Source organism: Dysidea avara, chromosome 9, assembly GCF_963678975.1.
Source record: "Dysidea avara chromosome 9, odDysAvar1.4, whole genome shotgun sequence".
Taxonomy (NCBI): domain Eukaryota; kingdom Metazoa; phylum Porifera; class Demospongiae; order Dictyoceratida; family Dysideidae; genus Dysidea; species Dysidea avara.
The window spans coordinates 10,499,593-10,510,773 of record NC_089280.1 but is presented as its reverse complement, the minus strand read 5'-3'; positions in this window follow the sequence as shown (position 1 = coordinate 10,510,773).

The window sequence follows — 11,181 nt, the reverse complement described above, 5'->3', positions numbered from 1 at the left end:
AATTGTTCGCAGAACACAGAGAAGAATTGTATTACAGTATTATCAAGTACTCCAGTGCACCTTTCGTATTATAATTATTTTTCATGTACAAATTCGCCTGAGGGCGGGTTACTAAATGAACATGTGTAGGTGACTAAATGAGCATGTCAGGTGACTAAGTGATTTAGTAACCCTGTAAATGAGCTGTACCATAGTCTAACTTGAATTAGTCAAGAGTAATTACATAAAATTAGAGATATTATCAAGAGTAAATAATATTTATTTATTTACTCTTGTTATTATTAAAAAGTTAATTAAAGTGAAACCATACTTTAGTGTAAACAATTTTAAAGAAATAGTCTATATGAATTCACATTCCAGTTTCAATTGCTTACTGGTGAATGGCTTCATACTGAGGTGGATATAGCTAGCCTTCTAGCAGGATGAAAATTTCATTAGTCAGTCATTGTAATGTAAATTCAGATGTACATACCATCAGATGAAAATCATAACTATTATAGAATTTACAGTTTAGCATCAATAAGGTCGACTCCTGGCCTGGAATTGGAAAATCAGTCTTAATGTCACATTTTACAACTGGAATATTTATCATTAAAATAAAGCATTACAAACTTTTATTCAGCTTTATACAGTGTTAGATCAGTAGTCAATACCCTGACTTACAAGAAATTCTATGAAATATGGATACAAATACATGAAAATAGTAAGAAGAAAATATCGTGATTGTCTGGCAGATTCCTTTAAGCATTCGAGTGTTAATCAGATGGGTGCAGGTTCGAGGCTACCCATGGATTTTTCTTCTTTCTTCTACTTTTCAAACATACTTAGTGTAGTTAATATCTAATCCAAAACAGCCAAGCTGTAAAAAAAGAGTGCGGCCCTCAAAAAGGCTATGGTGAAAAAGATGTGAAATCCAAGGTGGCGGCCAAGAAATGGCTGTGATGGTAGGTTAATGGTAAAAATTTTAATAATGACAATTCAGGTGAATTTTGTGCAAAGACCAAGCGGCACCAAAATTCACCTGAATTGTTGTTATTAAAATTTTTACCATTAACCTACCATCACAGCCGTTTCTTGGCAGCCACCTTGGATTTCACATCTTTTTTCACCATAGCCTTTTTGAGGGCCGCACTCTTTTTTTACAGCTTGGTTGTTTTGGATTAGATTTCACTTCTTTTTGTATTTATATACCCCAAAGCTGTCTATGGCCAGCTTTGGAGCTTTTTTATTATTATTATTATTATTACTAGGACCGCGTCACATACAACCAAGTACATACACCAACGTGACAGCCCCCGGTGAGGCTATTAGGTGGTGAATGCATTATCTCCAAATCAACTCAATATGTCACAGTAGTGACAGATATAACACAATAGTGGCATCGTTACTAAAGGCCACCAGTAGCTAAGTGCCAGTACATCATTGGTGTGGTAATGGTACAGTGATGTGTACAAAGTATATGTATACAAAACATACAGGAGAGAACTATACATTATTGCAGTATTGTATGCAGCAATACATTATAGGCAACATCACCATGCAGATAAAAATTATTAGCCAATATACAGCAATGCATATCAACATCAACTAGAACTAAGTAAGGTTCATCAGTGATGTAGCAATGGCACAGTGATGGGTGACACACTATAGTTATGCATACACAACTTTCAGGAGATAGTTACACAATGCTGTAGGCGTATGCAAGCCAGATGAACCAGATAAAGGAAGACAGCCAAGCCACTAGAGCCTAGTAGCTACGCCAGGTGAAGGCAAAAAAGATTAAGCACGTATTGAATTGCCTGACACCAACACAAAGAAAGTTCGCCATGCCAGCTGCACAAGACATAATTGTTTACTTGTATTTTATATGTAACTGTAAGCTTATTGTAAAGAGCATGGCATATGTCAGTTTGATGTTTTCTTGTATTGTTTATTCAAGTTACGTGAATGAATCCACTGGCAGCTGGCATGGAGACTTGAGATGTTACAAACATAAAAACTTACTTGTAATCTTCTTGTTTACACAAGTGGCTTCTGGCTCTCCTGCACGGGCATCACTAATCTTCTTCGCGCAATATGTAAGTAATTAAGCAAGGGTGTGGTGCTGGGCATTATATAGAATTACACGTATGGTCAGGTCATCAGCACAAACAGGAGCGATGATTATACGTTTGTGCCTTCATTCACAGGCGAATCTATCCCCGGTTGGTTCATGTCTCTAGGCTTCGTAGTTTTCTCAAACATTAATTATTTAATCATTTATTTATGACGTAATTTTAACCGCGTTTCGTATTATTCTTAGTACTTGGTTGTATAATTATTTATTATTATTAGCACTTTACAGTGACCAGCACTGAAGGTCTGACAGCAACATGTGCTGCAGCCTTAGGATTACCTAACCTAATTTCAGGGACTTAGACCTAATGACTTGACTTACAGACTGGCTGAAAAGGTGTAACAGAAAAGGGGCCAAAGTAAGAAAAAAATCCCTCCAGCCCCAGGATTCGAACTGCAGGTCACCCAATGTCTAGTCGGGGCCACTCTCAGTCTTCCTCCAGGCGGGATGGATTTTCTTCCTTAAACCTAAAGTATTTATTATTAGCATTTAACCTATCTTTTTTTTCTTTTCCACAGGAAGAAGAAAAGATGAAGCAGATGAATACTTTAAATATTTCTGATTTTATCAATAAATGTACAAATTATATATATAATGCATATATTTATTACAGAACTCTATGTGGTGGTTTCTTTGTAACTGAACACTCCACAAGGTGAGTACTTCTATAGCTGATCTCTCTACAGGGTGAATTATTTGTAACTGAACTATCTACAAGGTAACTTCTTCTAGCTGATCTCTCTACAGGATGATTTGTTTGTAACTGAACTCTCTACAAGGTAACTTCTTCTATCTGATGTCTCTACAGGGTCACTAGTTAGTAGCTGAAGTCTCTAAAAAGCGCAAAGTGACTTCTTCTAGCTGACCTTTCTACAGGGTAATTTGTTTGTAGCTGAACTCTCTACAGGTGATTTGTTTTCAGCTGAACTCTCTACATGATGGTTTATTTGTAGCTGAACTCTGTACAGGGTAATTTCTTCTAGCTGATTCCTCTACAGGGCGATTTGTTTGTAGCTGAACTCTCTACATGGTGGTTTCTTTGTAGCTGAACTCTCTACAAGGTGAGTTCTTCTAGCTGAACTACGTAGTTGAACTCCCTACAAGGTAGCTTCTTCTAGATGATCTCTCTATAGGGAGAATTGTTTGTAGCTTAACTCTACACAGGTTACTAGTTTCTAGTTGATCTGTTAAATTCTCTTCAGGGTGACTGCTCTATTAGGGTGACTGCATGCTCTATTATAGTATCTCGATCTCCCACTTGCTACACCAAGTTTGATTTCGTGTTATAACTCCGTAGCTTCAAGTCTGATTCTTCTTCACCATTGAAGATCCTTTCTAAGATGATTACTCCATCTGTACAGCGAATTTCAAAGCATTACCCCAAGGGGTTTCTCTGGTGGGCGTGGAAAGTAGTCTTTTTTTATTAGTTAATCTCGATTGGGTAATTGTTACACACTGTTGGTTTTTTCGTTCTATCTTCCTGGTTTTTAGCTTGATTTCTTTCAAACCACAAAAGGTTTGAGGTTCAATAGTTAACCTATTCACCCACCGATTTTTAGCTTCTTCCCATACGCAGTATACCCTGTAGGCGTGACAATATATTGGTATTATGTTTCGTGCATAATCGCTAATAACTCTTTGCCTGTTTATCGTATTCCAGCCAAAGTTGGTACAGAGATGCGCCTTTATACCCCCCTTCTGTGTGCCACAATTTCAAGGCAATCGGATAAGGCGTTCGCGTTTTATAGCAGTTTTTGTAAGTGTGCGAAAAGAGGAAGAAAAATAAGAAGTAGAAAAAAACGAAGAAACTAAGCCAATTTTTGAAGTCGCATATCTCGGGAACGCTTGAAGCGAGTTCGCTCAAATTTGGAACGTGGAGTACTGAAGTCGGAGGGAGTGTCCACAGCAAAAATCGTCTTGTTTCGTCAAGGCAGCACAGAGCTATACGGAGGTGCGAAAATTGCGTTTTCTTTCTTCCTGTCAATATACTCACGGGTGTTGCGCGCCGGCTTCTTGGGCCGCACGACACACTACCGTGTGTCTTGATATAAACATCTTAGACCTTTATAAGGCCTTCTGATATACAGGCTCTGCCTTTACCAAGTACTTTAATCATAATTTAATCATAATATTTTACTATGTTCATAAGTGCTTTAGTGGTGACACATCACTACACTGTATTAATGTAGATTTCTATGTATTTCAAATGTGACGTTAATACTACTACAGTAAGTAATATAGCTTTGTAAGGAAAAAATACCGCATATGGAGCAATTTAATACAAGACTTCTTTATTAGAGTGTTTGAAAATCTTTCTATCATATAACAGAGATAACTATACTGAGAGATGATCGATGTATACAAACATCTTTAGTTGCTGATCAGTTGCCTATCTAACCAATGAAATCCCTACAAGTACAAATTGTATCAATATGGCAGTAAGCCTTTTCTATGTGCATTAATTTAACATAATTGAAGGGAAGCCATTAGCTCATACAGTACACAAAATAATTGTCTTCAAGGCAAACCATTCAATTTTCTTCAAATGATCACTGTTTACTGTAAAAAAATTAAATCCAAACCTGGCTGACTGCTTTATTAGAGAACTTCAAAATAATTTTTATTGTATACCAGAAACAACATTATTGCACTTAAAAATTAGTTGCTCTGTAGCTATTGCCTTCTTTAGTGGTCAGTTAGTTACTTATTCAGGTAATGAAATTCTTACAACTGTTCATATCATTAAGGTATAACATATTGGTTTCCTTAATGTTATTCATTCATTATTAAAGCAAATTCATTGGTCCATATGATGTATATCAAGACACACGATGGTGTGTCGTGCGGCCCAAGAAGCCGGCGCGCCACACCGTAGGTATATTGTTAGGCGCAATCTGTGAATTTGCGCAGTTTATAAATTGCGCTGGGCATTTTGTGAATTCATAAAATGCGCAACAATTTATAAATTGTTGCGCAGTTTGTGAACTACCGTAAGAGCTGCGCATTTTGTGAACTCTCTGGATTCTGGTCCATTCAGTGTACCGCCGTTATACGTTCTTGGCCAATTCAAGTGCGTATCATCTACAGTAGTTAAGGTTATGGAATCCATTATTAAAACTAATATACTAGAACATCTGAACTCCAATAACTTGTTGACATCCCACCAGTTTGACTTTTTAGAGGGCCATTCATGCACTACCCAATTACTTCATGTTATGGATATTTTAACAAAATCACTTGATCGTGGAGTACCTGTTGATGTTATTTACATGGATCTGCAGAAAGCTTTTGATAGTGTGCCACATAAACGTTTATTGTATAAGATTGAACACTATGGAATTACAGGCAACCTTCTTAGATGGATTGATGGATTTCTATCCAATAGGAGACAGCGCATTGTTTTAAACGGGGAAAAAATCATGTTGGCAAGATGTGAAGAGTGGTGTTCCACAAGGATCAATTCTAGGACCTCTTCTCTTCCTTATTTACATTAATGATATGCCAAAATCCATCTCAAGTCATGTGTTTTTATTTGCAGATGATACCAAGCTTATACGAACCATTTCTACTTTGGCAGAACATGTACAACTCCAAACTGATTTAGATAATCTAGCCAAATGGTGTGATGTGTGGCAACTGAAGTTCAATGTTACTAAATGTAAAGTGATTCACTTTGGTCGAGCCACACACAGCTTTGGAGGCTACTATCTTAATGGTGTCTCATTGGACTCAGTTAATTGTCATAAGGACTTGGGTATTATATTTGATGCGAATTTAAAGTTCCACCAACACGCTTCTGAAGTAGCTATAAAGCGAACAGGGTATTGGCTTGTATGAAAAGAAGCTTTATCGATTTGAATGAATTTGTACTATCACAGTTGTATAAATCAATGGTTCGACCAATATTAGAATAAGGAAATGTAATTTGGGGACCCCATTATGTATTAGATCAACGTAAACTTGAGGGTGTGCAACGGCGTACTACAAAACTAGTATCATCTTTAAGAGACAAGTCTTACATAGATCGACTGACATCAATGAATTTACCATCTCTTTTGTACAGGCACAGACGTGGTGACTTAATATTTCTTTTCAAGATGTTGAACGATTACTTCAATCTGGATCACTCCAACTTTTTTACTTTCTCCCACAATACACAAACTAGAGGTCATGCATATAAATTACTTAAGCCCCCTGCCCACCTTTCATGTCGGGTCAACTATTTTGGTACTAGAGTAATTAATGATTGGAACAATCTTACGAGTGATATTGTAGGAAATTCTTTATTAAATAATTTTAAATCAGCTATAGATAATTACTTTTATGACTATAGATTTATGTTAATGTAATAATTATATTCATAGTTAATTTTTGTTCATTGCATCTAATTTATGTATGTATATGTATATAATTGAATGGGTGTACAGGCTTCTAAGCCTCAACCCAAATCACATCATAATCATAATCATGGCTGCTTTCAGGGAGGTATAATAAGCCCCTTAATAGCTATGTTTATACTACAAGGAGCATGGGTCAAGAGATCCGTAATGCACTAGTTTTCGTTTTCTATACTGGGTATCTCTCCCCGCTTGCGTACCCTGGATAAGATGCACACTGTCTTTCTCTCTGCTGCCCTCTGCATACTACAGTATTTGTGACAGCAGGTTCATCTGCTGATATCTCTCCATATTACGTGGGTTAGCTTTCATGGGCATAGGGACTACCGAGTCCAGCCTGTCACTATACTTTTTCTAGCATGTTGCATGTCCAGCACATACCAACACAGCATGTATGCTGCACCAGTAATGAAACGTGTATCAGCACATAAGGTTTGGTGCATTGTAACTCGTGTCCAACTCTGATGTCCAGTCCAAATGGTACATGTACTTATAGTTTCACTCTCACATTATCTCACGCGTGTAGATGTAACACAACATGTGGTTACATAATGCCACCTCTGTGTGATACAGTTATTAGTGCCAACACATTGTATTTGGAATCAGGTATGCTGTGTGACACATCATTATACTCCAATACATGAGTTACAAAGGTGCAGCTCCATTTGATGAACAGCAAGCCCCAGAAAAGTTATATCCATTTTCATCTTGCCTGGCTGTAACCGCATGTCTTCCTAAACACCATTCGTGGTACCCCCATGAGCAACTATTGCACCTGACTTATGCATGGAGTCCACACTTGAATACACATTCAATTCGTTTACATAACTATACCTCACCAATCAATTCTATCATCATCCAAATTAATCATTCCACAAGAATGACAACAGTCATCCAATGATTCTGAATGAACAAACATTATCTGTTAATGCGTATGACACATCATAACTCAATGGCACAACAATGAAAAGAAATTCACCAATTCACCTATAGAAATCCAACTATTCACCAAGAAGATAGATACATTTTACCGCCACATGAACAAATGTGCACATGTTTACTTAATGGTACACAGAATGTGATGATAGACATGCCTCTATAGGAAAATTTTGAAATTTTAGCCTTCTGAGATCACTTACTGACTGCTCTAGAACAAGTGATTGTTCTATTAGAGTGTCTCAATCTCAATCTTTTTACAAACTAATATATCAGAAAATTGATAGGTGGGCTCCATAAATTAGGTTCTGCAATACATATCAACACAGCAATATATCAATACAGCAAATAAGTATCATGATATGATACTGTTACAGTACTTAGAAAATATCAATATATCGAAGTTTTCTAGTAGAACAGACAGTGATTTCTCTATAACTGTAACATGTGATCTCTCAGAGTCAAATAGAAAGCCTCTCCATCACCTGTGCTATAAGTGTGATGTTACAAGAAGCCATACAAATATGTGTGTCTAAGTGCTGCTGTTATGGCTAAAATATACTTACCTGCAGGGCCTTCTGAAAACAGTAGCTGTTACACTTTCAAGTATAAAGAACTACATCTCTAAGCAGTAAACAATCTAGCTGCTATATATACCAGCCATCTTGACAACTCATCAAAATGCGGAGTAATCTGGACAAGCCTTTGTGGGAGCATGCATTATAATGTTTGTGGTAGCTGGATAGTGTAACAGACCATAGGTATCCAGGTAGAGATGTGCGGTAACAGCAGGTCTCTGTTGTTTTTTTCCATGCTAAAAGATCGTATCGGAACACACAAGCTAATTGTCAGCATCTTTTCAGTATAATACATCTATATAGTTTATTGACATTCTCATACACAGTGAATGCAGAATCAGCGTCGGTTCTTTAAGGTACAGATAAAGTGGATATTGTTACAACTATTAGCTACAGTATGCTAGCTAGTACCAGTCATAACTATAGCCATGACCACTTCATTATAGTATCATGATACAGTTTCATATCGAACAATTTTTTGATGGTGATATGTGATACACAAAATGTACTGTATCACAGAACACTATAGTTGCTATGTCTATGGGGATCATGAAGGTTTGATCTTTCTTGCCAAAAATATCAGCTAAAATCCAGCCTGACTTGCATGTCCTTCACAATTAACAGCTTGGCATTATTACAGAATTGGGAACCAGACTACTTCTTCAGTATATAGAATATCGCTATATAATTAACTAATCTCCACAACCACGTCCAGAGTCTTATGACTAGTGGCTATTAATTTTTTGTGATGCTTGAGAATAATTATGATAGCATACATAATTCACTATACTTCCATGCATACCTCTGCAAGTGTTTTCTTGTTGCTTACATGTCCATTTTCAGTTGAATGCACATGCTCTAAGAAGTCATCAACTGTTGTAACTAAACGATCATGGTGGCCAAAGACAGTTTTGTCATTCTCATTCTGTAGCTAGCTAATTACAGACTTTGTGAAGGGCAGGCACAAACAGGATGGATTCTTACCCTTTGTTTGGCAAGCAAACATAGAACATCTTCCAACTTCAGCTCTGGGTAGTTTAACAAAACAAACTTCTTTGTCATATAGTAACCCAATGCACGCAGGATTTGAACTGAAGGGTTGGGAAATCCGGCTGGCTTCTGTTCGAGCCATTCAAAACGTCTGTTATCTTCTGCGCCTTCTCCTCCATTACTGTTTTGCTTTTGGAGGTGTGATTGGGATCAAGATATTTTCCTCTACCGGACTTTTCAATATCTCCCTGTATCGCTCTCTGTGACCTCTTTCGACACTGTACCGGCGATCTCTAACTAGAATCTCCGAGAGAAACTCGCATGCACTGCACAAGGAAATCTCGTGATCTAACACTTAGAACGACAGTAGGTCAACAACCGATACAACCCTATTGTCACCCTTGCCATGTCAGCGGAGCCGGACAACTGCGCAATTTATAAATTGTTGCGCATTTTATGAATTCACAAAATGCGCAGCGAGCGAAATTTATAAACTGCGCAAATTCACAGATTGCGCCTAGCAGTATTAACAGGAAGAAAGAAAACGTCATTTTCACACTTTTGTATTTCGGTGATCCCTTATCCGATTGGAACCAAATTTTCCACAGAGTTGCCCGCCAGCCAGGGGAGCCTACATACCAACTTTAAAGGAATCGCTCCAGCCATTTCTGAGATACGAGCTGCCAACGTTTCGATTTTTTCTTCGTTTTTTTCCTCGTGTTTTTGCACACTTGGAAAATGTGCTATAAAATGCAAACGCGTACTCCGATCGCCTTGCAATTTGGCATACAGAAAGGGAGTCCAAAGGCGAATCCTAGCATCAAATTTAGTGCAAATCTGATGAATGGTTCGAGAGTTATGACCGATTATTCGCGTAAAACAAGATAGATTTGTTGTCACGCCTGCAGGGTAAACCACTTCATGGAATGAGTTAAAAATTGCTATGAGGATGGAGTAACCATTGTAGGAGTGCCTTTTCATGGTTTGAAAGGAATCGAAGACCATAGAGATATGACACAAAACCCAACCTGTGTCACAATTACGGTCATACATACATAAGCGTATAATGTGAAAAATTGTCTTTATGCTTAATGAGAAGATTTTACGCCAATCACTTTTTTATACCTAAAGGGAAGATTTTACGCCAATCTTCTCATTAAGTACTTAATGACAAGCTTTTACGCTAAAGTCATTGGCGTAAAAAGCATTATGAAGTCACTATATGCACTACACATAAAGGGAAGATTTTACGCCAACCACTTAAAATTCACTAATTACAGGATTATCCTCACCAACACTATAATCACGTGATCCACACTACTCAAAACTATCACGTGATCTACAGCAACGTGACGTTCACATACTGTACACCTCCGTGTTCCATCAGCTTACATACGTAGCACTCCTCACAGTTCTTAAGATTATCTCCCTGATATGCTGTTGGATTGTTAACCCGCTAGATGATCGCAGTCATGGCCACAGTCTCAACGTTCACAGTGTGCTTTACTAAGAATAAGTACTTCATGCGCATGCGTCACGTTTGGCGCGATACTAATTACAGATACAGCATATTGCAGAGTTCTTGCAATATTAAAATTTAAGCGCATGCGCACTTGGATCAAGAAAACAATCAATTATTAAAGTTTGCTTACTTTTCGAGCACTCCAAGTAATCAGACATCTATTTTAGATAGTGGCCGTTCTTCAGGACATCAGAAGAAACAAAACTGAGAAGTTGTAGACTATTTAAAGTAGCCATTCTGACGATTGTACGCATGCGCTTAAATTTAAACATTGTAAGAACTCCGCAATTCGCTGTACCGGGGTTTTCAAGTCCGTTGTCCTATTATAATTGCGCATGCGCTAAAAACCTAGTCCATCCAGCCCGGGAAAAAAAAAAAAACCGAAGCAGGGGCGGATCCAGGATTTATAAAAGGGGGGGGCTAACTCAAGGTACTAATCTCTTGGGTAGGAACTAGGGGGGTCTGGGGGCATGCCTCCCCCCAGGAAAATTTTGAAAAATAGATACTAAAATACCACAATTTGGAGGCATTTCCACATAAAATTCATAATATTTTCTGCCTGTGATATTTTATATACTGCCTTTAGATTATAGGTATTGCTCTCTGAAGCATTTTGCTAATGGAAAAGTTTGGGTAGGTACA